This window comes from Pipistrellus kuhlii, unplaced genomic scaffold (genome assembly GCF_014108245.1).
Source record: "Pipistrellus kuhlii isolate mPipKuh1 unplaced genomic scaffold, mPipKuh1.p scaffold_m20_p_5, whole genome shotgun sequence".
Taxonomy (NCBI): domain Eukaryota; kingdom Metazoa; phylum Chordata; class Mammalia; order Chiroptera; family Vespertilionidae; genus Pipistrellus; species Pipistrellus kuhlii.
The window spans coordinates 19,554,627-19,574,783 of NW_023425551.1; the positions used below are offsets into that span (position 1 = coordinate 19,554,627).

General features: G+C 39.7%; 1 pseudogene; it reads left to right on the plus strand.

Moving 5' to 3' along the window:
* Positions 1-507: 507 nt before the first annotated feature.
* LOC118705950 lies at positions 508-2,624 on the plus strand (annotated as a pseudogene).
* The last annotated feature ends 17,533 nt before the right edge of the window (positions 2,625-20,157 follow it).

The following is a 20,157-nucleotide window of genomic DNA, read 5'->3' on the forward strand; positions in this document are numbered from 1 at the left end:
CTCATTGGCTACAACACACCACAGAAATCAAGTCTTGCTACTGCTCTGACCCAGGACCAGAAATATGATTTGCAAGGCCTGGTACAAAATGGAAATGCAGAGCTCCTTGTTAAAACTCATAATAATTCCGAGGTGCCCACCTCAGAACAGTCAACAAAGTGCATGGCCACTCTAAGCACAGACCCTCGTCCATGAGCGGCCCTTCTCTGACCTCATCTTCTCTTGCTCTTGTTTACTTGGCTCCAGCTACAATGGCTTCTGAGAATTTCTTCAACATGCCAGTCAGGCTGAACCTCACATTCTGTTTGTTCTGCTTGACTCACTCCATCCTAGAAATCTAAATGGCTCCTTTATGCCTCTGCTCAACTGTCCATTCAGAGACATAGGCAAATTCTGAAGTAGAAGTTTGGGGAATAATGTGATGATTTTTAGTCCTATATATAGAGTCACATAACCATACATTTTAGATGTTAGGGATCATTTAAATGTAGTTTTTTTTCTAGGATTAAAAGAACAACCAGCTTTTTTTGCAATGGGTTTGCTGCCAGAACACAGGTGTCATGAAAACCACCATTAACTCAAACCCAAGATGGGAAAGGAAAAGACTCACATCAACATCGTCGTCATTGTACACGTAGATTCCGGCAAGTCCACCACTACCGGCCATCTCATCTACAAATGTGGTGGGATCAACAAAAGAACCATCGAGAAATTTGAGAAGGAGGATGCTGAGATGGGGAAGAGCTCCTTCAAGTATGCCTGGGTCTTGGATAAACTGAAAGCTGAACGGGAGCAAGGTACCACCATTGATATCTCCCTGTGGAAATTCGAGACCAGCAAGTATTATGTGATCATCATTGATGCCCCAGGGCACAGAGACTTCATAAAAAAAATGATTACAGGCACATCTCAGGCCAACTGTGCTGTCCTGATTGTTGCTACTGGTGTTGGTGAATTTGAAGCAGGCATCTCTAAGAATGGACAGACCCGTGAGCATGGCCTTCTGGTCTACACACTGGGTGTGAAACAGCTGATTGTTGATGTTAACAAAATGGATTCCACTGAGCCACCCTGGAAAAGATACCAGGAAATTGTTAAATAAGTCAGCACCTACATTAAGAAAATTGGCTACAACCCTGACACAGTAGCATTTGTGCCAATTTTTGGTTGGAATGGTGACAACATGCTAGAGCCAAGTGCTAATATGCCTTGGTTCAAGGAATAGAAGGTCACCCATAAAGATGGCAATGCCAGTGGAACCACACTGCTTGAAGCTCTGGATTGCATCCTGCCACCAACTCATCCAACTGATAAGCCCCTGCGTCTGCCCCTCCAGGATGTCTACAAAATTGGTGGTATTGGTACTATCCCTGTGGGCAGAGTGGAGACTGGTGTTCTCAAGCCCGGCATGGTGGTCACCTTTGCTCCAGTCAATGTTACAACTGAAGTAAAGTCTGTTGAAATGCACCATGAAGCTTTGAGTGAAGCTCTTCCTGGGGACAGTGTGGGCTTCAATGTCAAGAACGTGTCTGTCAAAGGTGTTCGCCGTGGTAATGTGGCTGGTGACAGCAAAAATGATCCACCGATGGAAGCAGCTGGCTTCACAGCTCAGGTGATTATCCTGAGCCATCCTTGCCAGATCAATGCTGGATATGCACCTGTGCTGGATTGTCACACAGCTCACATTGCTTGCAGATTTGCTGAGCTGAAGAAGAAGATTGATCACCATTCTGGGGAAAAAACTGGAAGATGCCCCCAAGGTTTTGAAATCTTGTGATGCTGCCATCGTTGATATGATTCCTGGCAAGCCCATGTGTGTTGAGAGCTTCTCTGACTACCTGCCTCTGGGCTGTTTCACTGTTCGTGACGTGAGACAGACAGTTGCTGTGGGTGTCATCAAAGCAGTGAACAAGAAGGCAGCTGGAGCTGGCAAAGTCACCAAGTCTTCCCAGAAAGCTCAGAAGGCTAAATGAATAATATTCCCAACAGCTGTCACCCCAGTCTTAATCAGTGGTGGAAGAATGGTCTCAGAACTGTTTGTCTCAATTGGCCATTTAAGTAAAAGACTGGTTAATGATTACAATGCATCGTAAAACCTTCAAAAGGAAAGGAGAATGTTTTGTGGGCCGTTTGGTTCTTTTGTGTGTGTGGCAGTTTTTAAGTTATTAGTTTTTAAAATCAGAACTTTTTAATGGAAACAATATGACCAAAAAACTGTCACAGAATTTTGAGACCCATTAAAATAACAAAGTTTAATGAGAAACTTGTGTGTTCTTTTGGTCAACACTGTAACTTTCTGTTGTACTACTTAGGTAAAAGGCTTCAGAATTGCCCATGACCTAGTTCCAGTGTTATATCTGCTGATAAAACTTAACAATTGGATAGCTCTGTTAACATTTTTTTTTCCTGGGTGGGAACGTCAGGGTTTTTTGTGGAATTTCCTCCCTCCACTGAATCACCTGTCTCTTCATGATAAAAGCTATGGGAAAGGGGGAGTCTGTTGATGTAACACTAAATAGGTTAGGACAGGTAAGCAAAGAGTAACCTTGCGTTTGTAAGCTAGTTTCTAAAGGCCAAATTCTGTAAAGGCCATGTGTTAACATAAAATTTTGTAGTTACATCAATATTGAGTAAATTTGTAGGTATGTCAAATTTTAGTTTTCCAGTTTTACTGGAATGTGAATTCACATTTACAAATGTTGAGGTAGTTTAAGAACCTTAAGTGAGGTTTGAATAGTATTGAGTACTGTCTTGCTGCAGTTATGGTATCCGAATTCTAGGGAAAATAAATTGATGCTAGAAAAAAACAAACAAACAAACAAACAAACAAAAACAATTGAGGACCAAAACATAAAATAAAAATTAAATGCTTGTCATCTCTGACTGGCTTATTTCACTTAGCATAATATTTTCCAGGTCCCTTCCATGCTGTCTCTAAGGGTAAGAGATTCTTCTGTTTTTACTGCTGCATAATATCCCCTGGTTTAAATGTACCACAGCTTTTTTTACCCACTCATCTACCACTGGGGACTTAGCTGTTTCAAGATCTTAGCTATTGTAAAGTGATATGTGGAATCTAATGACCAAAATAAGTTGAGGAACAAAATAGATCCAGAGGCATGGAAACATGGAACAGACTGTTGAATCTCAGAGGGAAGGTAGGGGTGGGTGGGATGAGATCAACCAGAGAACTTATTTGCATACTAGTATATGCATAACCCAAAGACATAGACAATAGTGTAGTGAAAGCCTGAGTCTGGGGGTGGGGTGGGCTAGAAGTTGCCTATGGGGGGGAAAAGAGGACATATGTAATACTTTCAATAATAAAGATTTAAAAATAAAAACGCTTGTCTATATTTACACAATTTCCTGTTGAGTTGAGAGTGAAACATTTAGAATAGACACCTCAGCTAGAATTTAAGGAAACAGAGGAATGGTATGCGATAAGTCAGACCACACCAATCTGCTAAGTTTTACAGATAAGAAGTGTCCTGATTCTAAAGTACTAATTTAGAGGAATGTTTTTAAAGGCAACAGTTAAAGTAAATGAAAGAATATATATAGTGGAAAGAGCAAGGGCTTTGGACCTGTTCTTTGAAAATAACTATAATTAGGGGAAAGAGAATTTGCTAAAAGAGAAAATAAAGAGAAGCACTGATTCTGGAATCAGACAAATCTGATTTTTATTTTTGGTCAGTTCATTTATTAACTATGCAACCTATCCTTCAAGCCTTATTTTTCTTGCCTGCGAAAAGAGGGTAATAATAATAATAAGGTGATAATAATAATAATAATAATAATAATAATTTCTTTTCCATAGAATTTTTGGAAGAATATATGAGATAATACATAAAGTAGTATAGTGTTTTGTGCACAATAAACATTAATTAACTACTGTTCATTATTTATGTAACTTATGGGAAGAAGTACTCTACCAGAAAATACATAAAGCTACATTAAAAAAAAAAATTGTCCTTTTTTTCCATAGTCCCAACTTTCAATCTATTCTTTTAACTTGCTCCATTTTAATGTCATGACTGTTTATGCTGAGACTGTCTGTGGTTTGGTTGAAGGGAAGTTGCACAATGTTCTGTATTTGTGCTGACTATTTGAGAAATTTCTCTGTTGTTACAAGGAGTTGAATAACCTAAATCATGGCTTTAAAATGGGAATTTCTGGGTATTGAGAATAACTAGCATGTTTCTGCATTGTTGTCAGCTGTTCCTTCTGTTTACAATAGAATGAGAAGTGCTGTTAGATTGGTGATTCTTTCTTATTGTAGAGACCAGAACACACACATTTCTTGTCCTCTTTACCTCTAATTCTTACACTGGATGCTCATTTATGAAAAACTGGAGGATTGCCGAAACCGGTTTGGCTCAGTAGTTAGAGCGTCAGCCTGCGGACTGAAGAGTCCCAGGTTCAATTCCAATCAAAGGCATGTATCTTGGTTGCGGGCACATCCCCAGTAGGGGGTGTGCAGGAGGCAGCTGGTCGATGTTTCTCTCTCATCAATGTTTCTAATTCTCTATCTTTCTCCCTTCCTCTCTGTAAAAAATCAATGAAATGTATTTTTAAAAAATCCTGAAGGAGGATGGTTTTATTCTCTATGAGAGGCTTGATGCATGAAAATTAATGCAAGAGTAGGCCTTCCTTCCCATGGCTGCTGGCACCGGCTTTGCCTCTGCACCCAGGACCCTCACTTCTCTCCGGCGGCTGGCAGGCACCCAGGACCTGGGCAGCTTCCCTCCGCCAGGCTCCCTCTGGAAGGATGTCCGGTCTAATTAGCCATGGGGGCTAAGGACACATATAAAACACTTTAATCAATAAAAAGAAAAAAACTTTGGATGCTGTTTAATGTAAGGATTTATATTAGTAATGTAACCAACTAATATTGATTATGATGTGGAGGAGTGGGGATGTGGTGATGGAAGGTGAAAAAGAACAAGGCCTTGAGTTTCCCTAGAGGCCGACCTGCTCTAGGACAGGACATCAATCATTCCTTCTTTCCTTTTCCATTCTGGCTCAGCACCTTTGCATATGCTGTCCCTGCTGCCTGGTATGGTTTCCCAGGTGCCTCATTTGGTTAAGCACCATTCTTCTTCAGATCTCAGCTCAAAGTATCACTTTCTCACTGACATCTTCTTGGATCTCCCAGGTTGGATACATGCCCTTATTAGGTTTTCATAGCTCCACACACCTTGCCTTTGGACAAATCACAAATGTAATTATTCTGTTTCTGTAAAATTTTGATTAATGTCTAACTGCCGGTAGTAACCTGCATGTTCCACGAGGGAAGGGTTCCTGCATATTTGGCCTGTTGTTGTACCCCTGCTGACTCACACAGTGCCCTGCATAGAGGCAATTTAATATCAATTTATTGAAGAATGAATGAAGATACTGAACAAATATTTATTTGGTACCTAGTTGGTGCTCTGTGATTGGCACTATGACTACCTATAAGGGCCCATGAGAAGGGTCCTCTGACTTAAGTACTATACTGTGTGGTGGGGGAGAAAAAGAAATACAATGCCTGGTTAGAGGTTACACATAATTATGGGGAGTAAAGAAGATTTTGTGCTGGACATGAAAGATATATTTCAAAGTCTGCCTTTGAAACTCTACTCTCCATTAGCTAAAATGGTATTTGTATTAGGTGCAAGGTCAGGTTTTTAGAAATTGAGATGTAATTGATATATAACATTAAATTAGTTTCATGTGTACAACATAGTGATTTAATAATGGTATATGTTGTGAAATGATCACCACAATAAGTCCAGTTAACAACTGTCATCACACATAGTTACAATTGTTTTTCTTGTGATGAGAACTTTTAAGATCTAACTAACTTGCAAATATACTCTACAGTATCGATATTATTAATTCTTAGTTACCATGCTGTTCATTATATTTCCAGGACTTAACTTTATTTTATTTTACTTTGTGAATTTCCAAGGTACTTATATCTTTTCATTATGATTTAATTGCACAACATATAAGTAATCACTCAAAAATATTTGAGTTCCACCTCTACCATTTGTAAGCATTGTGATTTGGGTAAATTAAGTTACTTACCTTGTCTAAGCTTTAGGTTTCCCGCTGTAAAATGTGATAGTAATTTGCACCACCAGACTGTGGTAAAGATTAAATTCAGTAATGGGTATGAAGGGCTCACCATTCCTAGCATTGAAGAAGCAATGACTGGTGACTGTCATTATGCTGAGCATAGCTTCAGTGATGCCTATTCATCAGTGCCTCCCCAGTCAGCAGTTCTAATCCAAGGCTATCTGACTGTCAATTGGAGGTTCTGCCAGGGCACAGTGGCACCCTGTGGCTCAACATGTCCACAATCAAGCTTTTCCTGTCTCAGTGGTACCCTGACTCTCCGGTCATTCAGACAGAAACCTTTCCCTTGCTCTCCCTGATAACCAGATTCTGAGGCTTTTCCCCATCTAGCTGCACCTTGCATGTGGCTTCTCCTCACCTACAGTGAATTTCAGTATCACTGGCAGAATTGCCTCATCTTACCACCCAGCCTTCTCTTGGGTGCATCACTGTCACTGTGTCTTTTCTAAGTTGCAAATTTAATCAGTTGCTTCTTTTCTTGAAACCCTTCAGGGGGTCTTGATTGCAGGATGGAATGCAGGGTCCCTCCCAGACTTCTCCTGGCTTTCCTTCCCGAGCACTCTCTCCACCTCTCTCCCTTCACTTGCATTCTTACCGTACAGAGTGGGATGGCTGCAGGTTCCTGAATCAGCCACACCTACAATGTAACTGGGGAATATCCTTCATACTCCCAGAGACAACCCTGCCTCACCTTCTTCACCTAGAAGACTCCTACTTATCCTTTAAGGCATGGTTTAATCATCAACTTCTCTTTGGAAATTTTCTCCCAGGGTAGAGGGGACTATGGTGACTATCATGCCCTCACTTCTGTCAGGACACCCCTAACCCTTTACAGCTCTGGCCTCATTGCTAGACTGTGACTAGGTTTTCCATTTTTGCATCCAAAGGAATGGTTTTGGGGAAAAAGGCAGTTGTTAGATGAATGCTCTAAAAAAAAATCAAACCACTGAAAACGTTCAATTCATACTAAAACTCTTACTAGGAAACAGGTGGTCTATATTTACAGCTTCTCTGAACAGGATGATCTCCATTTGTATGTGTAGATATCATAATAATACAACTTTGTGCTACACAAAAAAATGTCCACTCTGATGGTGAAGCTATCCAGTGTCTTTCACATGTCACACTGTAAATATTTGTTTAATTCATGCAATGTGCTAGACACTTGTGGGCTTTAAAAAAGCATTTGGTCCTTTTCTGTTCTCTGAAAGAGGATGAAGTCTAGACTAGGAGTTGGCACCAGTGGGCCGGCCAAGAGAATCTGTCTTCCTGCCTGTACTCAGCTCACCAGCCCTTGGGGACCATGTTTAAGCCTAAGACACATCCTCTCCACCTTGGGGGTCTATGATGATGTCTCTGCTCTGCTGCACTGGGTCTTCACCCTTCACTGGATCCTAGGGGCCCAGCACTTAGAAGTCCCATAGCTGAGCATATTTTCCTTCTGAACTAACACCCTTCCCTTCCTAACTCTACTGTGTTAGTTTCCTTTTGGTGTTCTAACCAATTACTACAAACACAGCAGCTCCTAACAACACAAAAATATTGTTGTACAGTTCTGGAGGTCAGCAGTCTGAAATGGATCTCAGTGAGTTAAAGAAAGGGGAAAGCAGGTTGTGTTCCTTCTGGGAGGTTTTAGGGGAGACTCTGTTTATGCTTTTCCAACTTTTGAGGCCACTCACATTCCTTGGCTCATGACCTTCTTCCTCCTATTCAAAGACAGGTTGAATCCTTTTCACATTAGAATCTTCTCTTCTGCCTCCCTCTTCCACTTTTAAGGATTACACTGGCCCACCTAAATAACCCATAAATAACCCATAATCTCCCTATTTTAAAGTTCTTAACTTTATCAACCTCTGCCACATCCCTTTTGCCATGTAAGGTATAGGTTCTGACCATTAGGATTGGACATCTTTGGGTGTGGGCATCGTGCTGCTCACCACATCCACCATTCCCATGACCTTTGTTATTTTTCATCCAAATGTATATAACAGTCTGATTATTTCCCATTCTTTATCAATTACTTTATGAACTTAATAGGTAATGTATTGCTTTTGTTATAAAGATGAGTTAAAATATCAGTCTAATATAAAATACGTACAACCAAGCGAATAATTATAAAACCCTGTGGAAAGTACAATAGTAAAAGAATGAGTGCCAAGGATCCAAGAGGAAATGGTGCTCCAGTTTTTCCCAAATCAGACAGAAACTTGGAAAGTGCAAGGAAGACCTCTAAGGGGAGGCTTCTTTGGACAGAATCTTGAGGAATGTGTGGAACTTACCAAACAGAAAGGTGAAGATGCCAGAGAGAGAGAACAGCGTGTACACAGGCTCTGGGCTGTGAGAAAATGGTGGGGTGTGGGGAACTGCTGTTAGTTTAGTATCTTTAGGACTTTCTGCTGTGATGGAAACGTTCTCTATCTGGGATGCCCATCATGGCTGCCACTGCCACAGTGGCTCTTGAGCACTTTAGATGTGGCTGGTTGACAGCAAGACTAATGCAACTCTTTAAACTTAAATTACTTGAATTAAATCAAATTAAAAATGTAGTCTTGCTGTCAACCAGCCACATTCTTAATTTGTCAACCAGCCACATTTTTAATTTGATCTAATTCAAGTAATTGAAGTTTAAAGAGTTACATGTAACTAGTGTCTACCATAGTGTCAGCCTAGTTATAGAGTATGGTATCTCTCAGGGGTTAATGGGAGGAGATGAAGCTGTAGAGGTGAGTGGGGGTTAGGTTACTGAAGACCTCTCTTGCCATGTAGGTAATTATGAATTTATCTTTTAGAGATGTGGTTTTCAAATTGTGTTCCATGGAGACCAGTGGTTCCATGGTTACACAGAGTTGCAGCAAGAGCTGGTGGTAGAGGTTGGGGAGATCCAGGAAGGCTAAGTGGGTGCATGGAGGTATGTTCCTCTTTTTCTCACCAACTCATCTCGTGATTCTTCTTTAGCTGAGTAGCTCCTGTTTTATCATTTTAATATATTAGGGTTTTTTATACAGTACTATGGGGGGTTGGGGTGGGAGGGGAGAACGAATGGTGAGAAATGGGATGTCAGATTTGCATTTCTGAGAGATCACTCTGTCTTGAGGTAGGGTTTCAAATGTGAAGAAGGGACTGGAGGCAGAGAGAAGAATCTAGTGTTGGTTTTAATAGTCTGGGCAAATGGTAATGCTGTCTGAATGGAAAGGAGGGGCAGATTTAATGGGGAATTTAAGTAGAAATGAGTAGAGTGAATAGAAATGTCTAGGGAATAAAGGAGGAGAAAAAGTGAAGAGAACTAAGATGATAATGTAGGGCCCTGTCCACTTACACCTCAGACTACTCACTACTTGAATGCATTTTTATTGTGGCGAATAAACTGAGAGCTGGAGCCACATGGGCTACTGATTATAGACTGACCCTTCCAGGCTAACCTGGATTGTGGATAGTACCTTGCTGTAAGAAGGGAGGTGCAGAAATGACTTGGAGAACGTGTGGATGCACCACACAGCCTGACACTATCTGAACCAGCAACACCCCAGACAGGTGCTTTCCAGGTGGCCTGTGGACCTTCAACACTACACGTTCACACAGAGACCTGAAAGGGGGGAGGGGGAGAGGGAAGTGGGGAGGGGTCAGGAGCTGCATTTTCAACAACTCACCAAGTGATATTCATGCACCCTGGGGCTGGAAACCCACATCTCTAGAGATGGTTTGCATAGACTTCCTGCCCTTAGTGCCAGATAGAAACTCAGATTAGGGTAGAGATGTTGAGAATCAAGCCCCAGAATAATATCAAGTGCCTTGCGACCTTCAACTTCTGTCTGTATTCAATGGAGAAGCAGCAGCAGGGTCCTTTCTGAGTCCCAGGGAGCCCAAGAGCTGATGTGAGCCTCAGCGCAGTGTGGAGGAGGGGCAGTGCCCTCCCTGGTGTGAGTGGAGCTCTTTTGTTTGCAAGTAAGCACCTGTGAGACACACCTGGGCACATGAACTTTACAGGAAAGTCTAAATCCTGCGTAAGCTGCGGGCCACAGTTACCAAGAAAGTATGTGTCATCCTTTTTAATGTGATCTGACCTGCCTGTCCAGTGGGTGAGGTCTGGAAGAAGTCAGGTTACAAATGGAGATGAGGAAGCTGAGGTCTTTACAGTTCTGTTTTCTCATGTTGTCTAAGACAACACAGCTGCTAGGTGGAATTCTAACCCAGGCCTGCCTACCTTCAGAAAGTGAGGCTTTGCTTCTGTGCTTCCACATGATAAAGAGTTTCAAAGTTAAAGGTTTTGAACATATTAAAGAGTGGGCTAGTCTCCAAGATTGAACTCATTGTTTTGGCAAGGCTTCCATTGACGTAACTCAGGAAACTTCTAGGGCCTAGTTTTTAAATGCGGTGAGCAAGAAGTTTATTCATAATTGATACAGAACTGAGTACAGACACACTTTGCTTAAATTCTTTTCTAATTTTTCTCACAGTACTTTTGCAAATCATTTATTAATGCAATTCTTATGTAAAAAGAAAAGAGGCAGAAAGATTACAGGTCCAGGAAGTCAAAGCATATTTTGTTCCCGCCCTCACCCTCCTCACAAACACTTTATAAAATTTAAATGCTACTGTATAGTTTTGCAACCTTAAAAGACAGGAAAGACTTGTGTTTTAAATGATGAACAGCAAAGCGTTTTGCATAAATAATTGACCACTTCCCTGAAAAAGTTTTAAGATTTCTCTAGAGACAAGGTGAATCATAGCAAGTAACCTAAATACTCTTCAGTTTGGAATAAACAAATAGTTCAAGGCAAAGTGACTGTTATGCTAAAATGAAAAGAGAAGATGTAAGAAAGAGACTTAACAAGAAATTGTCAAGAACTAATGGGCACAAACTTCCTTTTGGTGGTTATGAAAATATTCTGAAGTTAGACACTTGAAATTAGATGGTTGCATAATTCTGTGAATTTACTTAAAACCATTTTACAGTTTAACAGGACAAATTTTCTGTTATGTAAATTATATCTCTGTAAAGGTGTTATTAAATAAAACAGTAGTAAGAGAACACAAGAAGAGTCAGTAGCAAAAGACACACACACAGAGACCTCCCCTTCCCCCCTAAAAAAAACTTTCTATCTAGAACTAACAGGTTTTAAACTAAAAATTTAAATGATAAGATGGTTACTGTTGAGACCCTAATTAGTTACATGAGAGATCTTTTTTTCTTTTTTAATCTTAGAGAAAAAGAGATAGAGGGGAAAATATATATACAATATATACTAGAGGCACGATGCAAGAAATTTGTGCAAGGGCCTTGGCCCCAGTCCCTGCCCGCTGTTGCTGCTGCCAGGGGCCTTTGCTCTGGCCCCCCACCTGCTGTGGCTTTGTGAGGAAGGAAGGGCATCCCAAAGGACATCCGGTCTAATTAGCATATTAAACTTATATTATTATAGATATGCTAGAGGCTCAGCGTGCACAAAATCATGCACAGTTAGGGTCCCTAGGCCTGGCCGGCCTCCGTCACATGGTCTCTGCCACCCTGAGATGCTATGTGAAGCTCCCTGCCCTGGAACACTCTGCAATGCTCATGGCCCCTCGACTGCTCCACAAGGCTCCCCCCGCCCTTTGACTGCTCCATGAAGCTTGCTGCCACCCCACGAAGCTCGCCTCTGGATGTTCCTCAAAACTCCCCCAACCCCGCCACTGCTCCTCGAGGCTCCCCCAACCCTGCAACCGCTCTGCGAAACTCTCCAGCCCTGTGACTGCTTTGAGAAACTCACTGCGCACGCCCGGGTGACTGCTCTGCTAGGCTCACAGCCACCCCGCGAAGCAGCCCACTACCACCGCTCAACAGTCCCAGTCCTGCCTGCCCCCTGCACCCCCTCCTGGTGAGCGACTTGGGGGTGCGGAAAGAGGGGGACCAAGAGGTGGTCCATGCACTTCATGGTGACCAGTCGCCTGCTCGGTCGTGACGCCACCCAACTCTTCATATGTATTAGGATATACACATGTATGTAAAGAAAATCATGACTGGAAACAATTAAAAACTTGTAAGATACAACTAAAAATAACATATAAGTAACAAGTTTCCAGAAGAACAAAATACCTGGGTTTTAAAGTTCATATAAGCCCTAGCCAGTTTGCTCAATGGTTAGAATGACGGCCCGTGACTGAAGGTTCTATTTTGTGAGGGCACATACCTTACTTAGTTGCAGGCTTGATCCCCGGCCCTAGTTGGGGGTTTGTGTGTGTGAAGCAGCCAATTGATGTGACTGTCTCACATAGATGTTTCTTTCTAGTTCTCCTCCTCCTTTCCACTCTGAAAATCAGTGGAAAAAATAACCTCTGGTAAGGGTTAACAACAACAAAAAATTCATATAAAAATGCAAGGGCAGGCTTCTGGTCAAGATGATGACATAGGTAAATGTACTTAAACACTCCCACCACCACATCGAATTTTACAACTAAAATATAGAACAACCATCATTCAGAACCACCTGAAATCCAGCTTTACGGAAGTCTAATTTGGGAATTAAAGAAGAAGCACCTGGAGACCGGAAGGAAGGACAGAGATGCAAGGTGGAACTGGGGAATTGGCTGGTCCCACACCCATGTGTGGTGGTTTAAAATCAGGAGAGATATCTTGGCTGTGAAGGTTTCCTTGAGGAACAAGGGGTCCCAGGCCCACACCAGGGCTCCCAGCCCAGGGTTCTGGTGCTGGGAAAGGAGGTCCCCACTTCTGGCTGTAAAAGCCAGCGGGTTTGGGGCTCAGTGACACAGAGGCTGCTGGAGTTCCAGGCAGTTCCCGTTAAAGGGCTGGCATACACACTTACTAGACTTAATCTCTCAATCTTCAACCCTGGGGCTGCAGCTTGAAAGAAACCTGAGATATTCAGGGAGGGACTAACTTTTCTGGAATCAGGACAAGAGTTAGAGAGCAGTTTCCTCCCAGCAGAAGTGGTGCATATATTCTTTTTAAAAAAGTATTTTTTATTGATTTCAGAGAGGGAGAGGAAGAGAGAAACAGAAACATCAGAGGAGAGGAAGAGAGAGACAGAAACATTAATGATGAGAGAGAATCATTGATCAGTTGCCTCCTACATAGCCCCCTTATATACACACACACACACACACACACACACACACACACACAAACTGGGGACCAAGCCCACAACCCAGGTCTGTGCCCTCGACTGGAATTGAACCCGGGACACTTCAGTCCACAGGCTGATGCTCTATCCACTGAGCAAAACCTGCTAGGGCGGTGCATATATTCTTTATAGTTAGTGTTTCAGGATTCTTCAGATAAATTCCCAGAAGTAGAGTTGCTGGGTCATAAGGCAGTTCTATCTTTAATTTCTTGAGATAACTCCATACTATTGTACTTTCCACAGTGGCTGCACCAATCTGCATTCCCACCAACAGTGCACTAGGGTTCTCTTTTCTCCACATCCTTCCCAAAGTTTATTGTTTGTGGATATTGATGATAGCCATTCTGACAGGTACAAGGTGATATCTCATTGTGGTTTTAATTTGTCTTTCTCTGATGAATGATTTCTTAAATATGCTACAACTTGTGTACACCTTGAAAACATTATGCTAAATTAAAGAAGCTGGTCACAAAAGAGCACTTATTGTATGATTTCATTTAAATAAAATGTCCAGAATAGGCAAATTTATAGAGACAGAAAATAGATTAGTGGGTGCTTAGGGCCAAGGTGGAGAAGAATGGAGAGTGAGTGTTAATAACTCTAGGGTTTGTCTTTTTTAGGTGATGAAAATATTCTAAAGTTAGATTGTAAAGGTGGTTGCACAAATCTATGAATTTATTTAAAAATATTGAACCATACACATTATGTAATTACTTTATGTATGGATAGGGCCCTGAGGTGGGGGTGTAGGTGTGGGGATACAATCAGCCCTCCAGGTGGTGGTGGTGGTGGGACGCCCTTGCCAGCTCGGAATCTGGATCCATCCTACTGACATTTGCGCCAGTTGTCAGGAGCTACGTGGTGGTGACTTTTATATGTTTCTTCCTTTCCGAGTATCTAGGGAGGGGAAGTGGCCACAGTGCCCAAGGCTGACTTCTAAAAAGCCAGTGGTGCTGTGGGGATCCTGCTGGCGGTGCTGGTCCATCAGTGCCTGGCCTGATCTCTGGAGATTGGACCTGCAGGACTACTGAGGGAGTGAGTGGCTGCTTCCGGGCTGGTCTGCTCCCTGGTGGTCAGTCATAGCGACTGGTCGACTGGTAGTTCTGGTCAAAGTCCTCGGGTTACATCTGACTTGACCTATATGCAATTGACCGAACAGACATACGACCAATCTCTGTGATGCTCACTGACCATCAGGGGGCAGACGTTCAATGCAGAAGCTGTCCCTTGGTAGTCAGTGCACTCCCACAGGGGAGCACCTCTCAGCCAAAAGGCCTGAGCCGGGCTCAAGGCTGGCAAGCGTCGCCCGCCTCCACGCACTAAGGATGTCCTACTGCCCGCTGTCAGATGGACATCCCCCAAGAGCTTCCAGACTGGGAGAGGGCACAGGCTGGGCTGAGGGGATACCCCGCCCAGTGCACACATTTTGCTTATTTATTTTTTTTTAAAAAGTTCCATATTTCAATGTATGTACATATGTGCTTTATGTTTTTTATTATTTATTTACCACAAGTAAAGGTCGGAAATTGTTATCTTTCATTTAATTTTTTTTTTTTTTTTTACTGTTTCACTTCATTACTGCTGTGTATGTGCTCCATGTGAGAGACATAGGTGCTTATGTAGGTGGGTTCTGACTTACAGTGAAGATTGCGTTTTGTCATGCTGTAGGAACAGATCTTCGACGTAACCAGAGGATCTACTGTATATAGATAAATTAAAAAAATGCTTTTGAGATTTATGGTATGTGACATATATCAATGAAGATATTTAAAAAACTTAAACAAAAATGACAATAATGCAAATTATGCAAGTTATTTCACTTTCCAGAATCCTATTAATTAATTTACCTATGACTTGCTGGTTCTGATCCTTAGGCCACATGATAATAACTCTGCGCTTCACTAAGAATTTCCTGGACACATTCCAGATGGGACTCCTAAGCTGGGAGCCTTAGAGAGTCTGCATTCACTTTTGATCAACAAAATTGGTCAAAGGAATTAATTTACTTCAAAAATACAGGCTTTCAATTAAAATCTTTCAAAATGTAATGTTAATAGAGGAAATTAATAACAGGGATTTTTTTTGGTCATGGAAGCAAGGCCTGTGGGAGATAGTACCAGAGCACTCAGGTATTTGTCAGGCACTAATTGAGCTCCTCCTATTTGCCAGAAGTTAATAGGCACTAGAAAGAAATGGTTACAGGCTAGATACCTGCCTGGAAGTAGCTTACATTCTAGGGAAAGAAACAAACACATTGAAGTTTCCATGTTGGTGCAAGGAAACTGAGGACACAGGTCGGTCAGCCATAGGCAGGGAAGGCTCTTTGGAGGACCTTCCAACAATGAATCAGGTTGGGGTAAGAGTGGGGCTGTGCAGCACAGGCATCTGGGATGTGCATTCCAGGGAGAAGAAACAGTAATCCAGAAAGGGCGATCCAATGTCTGCAAAACCCCATGCAAGATTGTTCTCTTCTGCAATGCTGTGTTCAAGTGTCTTTGAAGAAGGAACTCATTTGGAGAAGCAAAGTATCTGAGCTTGAGAAAGAAAAGCCTTTGACTCAGTGCTATTTCCTCCTTAAGAGGTAAGAGAGAACTTACTTCGTCTCAGAGAACTGCTTGAATATGTGTACTAGAGGAAAAACAATGTTAGTCTTCATTTGTCTTCCTTTCTCATCTCTCTTCACACTCAGGTAAATTGGAAAACCAAAGTTCTTCATCATAGGAGCAGCAATATACAATATTTATATACTTAAACTTAATATAAATTTTACATTTCCTTTTATAATATAACATTTCCCCCAAAACATACACAGAGCAGTGTATTGAAACCCCATATTCCTGTCAAAAACAGGGAAATATCATATATTTTTTAACTATATATATTCTATAGTATTTGTTTTCTGCCTCTTAAATTGAATATGTATTTACTATGGCCAATACTGTATTTATTTCATGTGTTTTCACAGGTTTTGAAGTATTTGGCCAATTTTCTTTCTCTTTGCCTCAGTTTTCATAGCTGAAAAATTTCTGGATTAGACTAGAGATGATCTTTAAATGTTTTCAAAGTTAACATTGTTCTAACTAAAAATTGAGTTACCTCCAACCTGTAATAACTGTTTTAATCCACCAGATGTCAATGCAACCTAGCAACCTATTTTTTGGTCATTTAAGTCTCTTAGATCCCAGACTTAAAAACAGGAAAATAATAGTAAGTTTTATATCTGTTATTTATTTTTGTTAAAAGATAAATGTAAAATATACTTGTCAAAAAAGTCAATAAGCAAGCCTATTCTACTTCAAAGACAATACGCATAACTCTACTAGAGTTAATATTTTTGCAAAGGTATCAAATTCTCATGGCTTAAGTTTAAAACTCAGTTTCTCTTCTGAAATCAACACTGGGAGACTATTTCCTATCAGATAAGTAATGGTACCAAAATTTGAAAGTCACTAAATTATTCAGTCACTCAATAATATTTAAAAATTTGAGCTACTGAGGAGAAAATATTCAAAATGTTCAGTGGTAATGGCTTCTCCAAAGAATGTTTTACATTATGTTTTACATAATGTTTTACAAAGAATATTATATTGAGGTAAACTATATATGAAGGTTAAACTATTTATTAACTTTTTGATTTAATAATCTGCTTCATTCAGATTTAACTCCTTATGATTAATATTTATTCTGCAGATAAAAAGAAACACCTTTTTCTCTTTGAAAAAAGGGATGATAAAAGTAATGTTAAATATAGCTTGACATCATGTTTAAATCGGAATGTTAGAAAAAGATTGGTTTATTTTATTTTTCATTAAAACTTCAAGTGTAGTAGGGTGAGAAAACTGCTGGTGTTAAAGTTGTTTAGTTCTTAAAATTCTACGTTTTGCTTGTGAACCATCTGTCTATATATATAAAAGCCTAAATGCTAAGCATCTGAACGAGCAGTCAACTGAATGATGCACACTGACCACCAGGGGGCAGATGCTCCAACCAGTAGGTTAGCTTGCTGCTAGAGGTCCGGCTGATCGGGACTGGGTGAGATGGGGCTGGACACACCCTGAGCCCTTCTGCAGTCCCTCCCAAGCTGGCCAACCTCCCGCAGGCACTGGGCAAGATGGTCCTGATTGGCCCCGATCACCAGCCAGGTGGAAAGACGCCTCCCATGCACAAATTCATGCACAAGGCCTTCAGTTATGAATAATATGTTCAAAATGTTTGAATTTCAAGGAAACACACACACATACACATGTCAATTACATCTTAATTTTTAAAAATCAAAAAAGATCAACAGTAGTGAGGAAGTTAGTAGGGAATTAAACTAAGGTTAAGTTTTATGAAAACTCATGTAATACAAGGGGAGGAAGCAATGTCCTTATAACAGAAAATTAATGTAAACACATGAGTGAATGCTATTTAAACATATTTAATGTAACTTTAATGGTGATATTATGATATACTAGAGGCCTAACGCATGAAAATACATGCAAGAATGGGCCTTTCTTCCCCTGGCTGCCGGCATTGCCTTCACTCTGGCCAGAGTCACCTTTCCGCCTTTCCAAGCTGCCCAGAAGCCAGGAGCGGCTGAGGCGGGGTGGAATGCTTGGTGCCTGCATATGCAAATTAACCCACCATTTCTGTTGGGTTAATTTGCATAGTCACTCCTAATTGGCTGGTGGGTGTCCTGAAGATATGGTCAATTTGCATTTTACTCTTTTATTAGTATAGATGTGTTTGTGTATATTTATAGCTATGTCTATATTTATATAGCATATTTATAGCTATATCTATATCTGTTATATCGATCTAGCTATATTACCTTGACTGTTACCCCAATAAAATCAATGTGTAAAGTTGTTATATGTTTTTAAAGTTTTAAAGGAATTTTATAATTATAAAAGGAGTATATTTTATTGTAGGCCATTTAGAAAATAAAAGTTATACTTAAGCTTACCAGTATTTTGGTTTATTTCCATTTTAAAATGTTTATATATTTTAATAATACAAATATAAGTTTTGGATTAAATTTCAATTTAACACTTTATCATGAATAATTTACAAGGTTTTAAATATGCTGTGGAAGCATCATTATAATGGCTGCATTATATTCTGTCAGATTCATAAATTAGAATTTATTTTGCTATTTTACCTACTGTTGGACTTTTTGATTACTGTTAATGTTTCACTATCTATATAATAAAAACCCAGTGGTTGTGACACCATAACGACCAAAGACTGGTCACCAGGGGGTTGCCAGCACGGCGAGGTGCATGTGGGTAGGCAGGGCTGCATAATTTTGTGTGCTGGCTTGTAGTTATAAATAACACTACAACAAACATCTATACATATACATTTGTAAACCTATCTATGACTATTTCTTTAGAAGAAGAATTACTGATTTACGGACTATGAATATTTTTGATATACTTGTCAGTTTGCTTTCCTAAAATTAATATCAACTTACAATTTTACAAATAATATATTGTGAGTACCTGTTACAGTGAACATTGGGAATTAACATTTAAAGTATATTTTGTCAATTGTGAAGATCATAAATAGAATCTTGATATAGCTTTATTGTGTTTCTCTAGCAATGAGGTCAGTAATTTAAAAAAAATTCATTGCAATAAGTGTTTTTCCAACCAGAGATTGTCTATTCATGTTTTTTTATTAGAGTATTAGTGATTTTTAGTCTTATTATTATTTATTAAAATTTATTACCCAATTAAAATTTTTATTTTGTTTATTGTTTTTTTATGCATAGAAGTTTTAATATTATTTTAACATTTTCCTTTACTCTTTTTATTGCATTTATCTTAGAAAATCTTCTTGTACCTTCATATCAGTTTAAAGATGACTATATATATATATATATATATATATATATATATATTATTGATTTTTCACAGAGAGGAAGGAAGAGGGATAGAGAGCTAGAAACATCAATGAGAGAGAAACATCGACCAGCTGCCTCCTACACACCCCCTACTGGGGACGTGCCCGCAACCAATGTACATGCCCCTGACTGGAATCGAACCTGGGACCTTTCAGTCCGCAGACGGATGCTCTACCACTGAGCCAAACTGGTTTCGGCTCATATCAGTTTAAAGACACATCTCTTTTCATCTAATATATTAGTTTCATTGTTTACACTAAAATCTTTAATAAATTCATTAGTATGGTTTAAGTTAAATACTTATCTTAATATTTTCCTGAGGCGGATTATGGGTTAGTGAAGAATAAATTTGCTGAGCACTTGAAGAAAATGGAATGAACTATATTCAGATATTCATAAATAATAATTCATAAATATTAGTAAATTATTTCTTGAACTTTGTAAGATTGAGTTGTCTAATAAAATGACAAATAAAACTACTTTTAGATGCATTTATATGAAAATAATTTGAATGATTCATGAATGTAATTTCAGAATTCAGATTTCTGCATGCTTCAACAATGTAAAAATGACAGTTTGATTCTTATCCTTCTGATTATTTAATCCTTAAATTTCTTGTAGTAAAAATGTTTTCATGCACATTTTCATTATATTTTATATCTTAAACAGTGTCAGGAAAATTTATTGTTGTTTACTCAAAATATGTAAATATTTCTATATCTGCATATTCTGTGATGTAAAATATAGTTTTTACATATCTGATAAACTATCTGAAAGGACTTTTAGTCTTTTGGTTACTGGGGTTTTGGACACTGAGATCTGTGTTAATTTACTAGTGTTAAAAATAAAATTTAAATACACACACACTGCACTTGTCATCTTTTCAATAGTTCAAAACCGTGTGATTATTTGCACAAAGACACAGAGCCAATTAATTTAAGTTTAATTTGGAGATACTTCACAGAACTGTTAATCTCAGAGATAAATCATAATGGTGCTACATTTTACACTAAACAGTTTTAATAA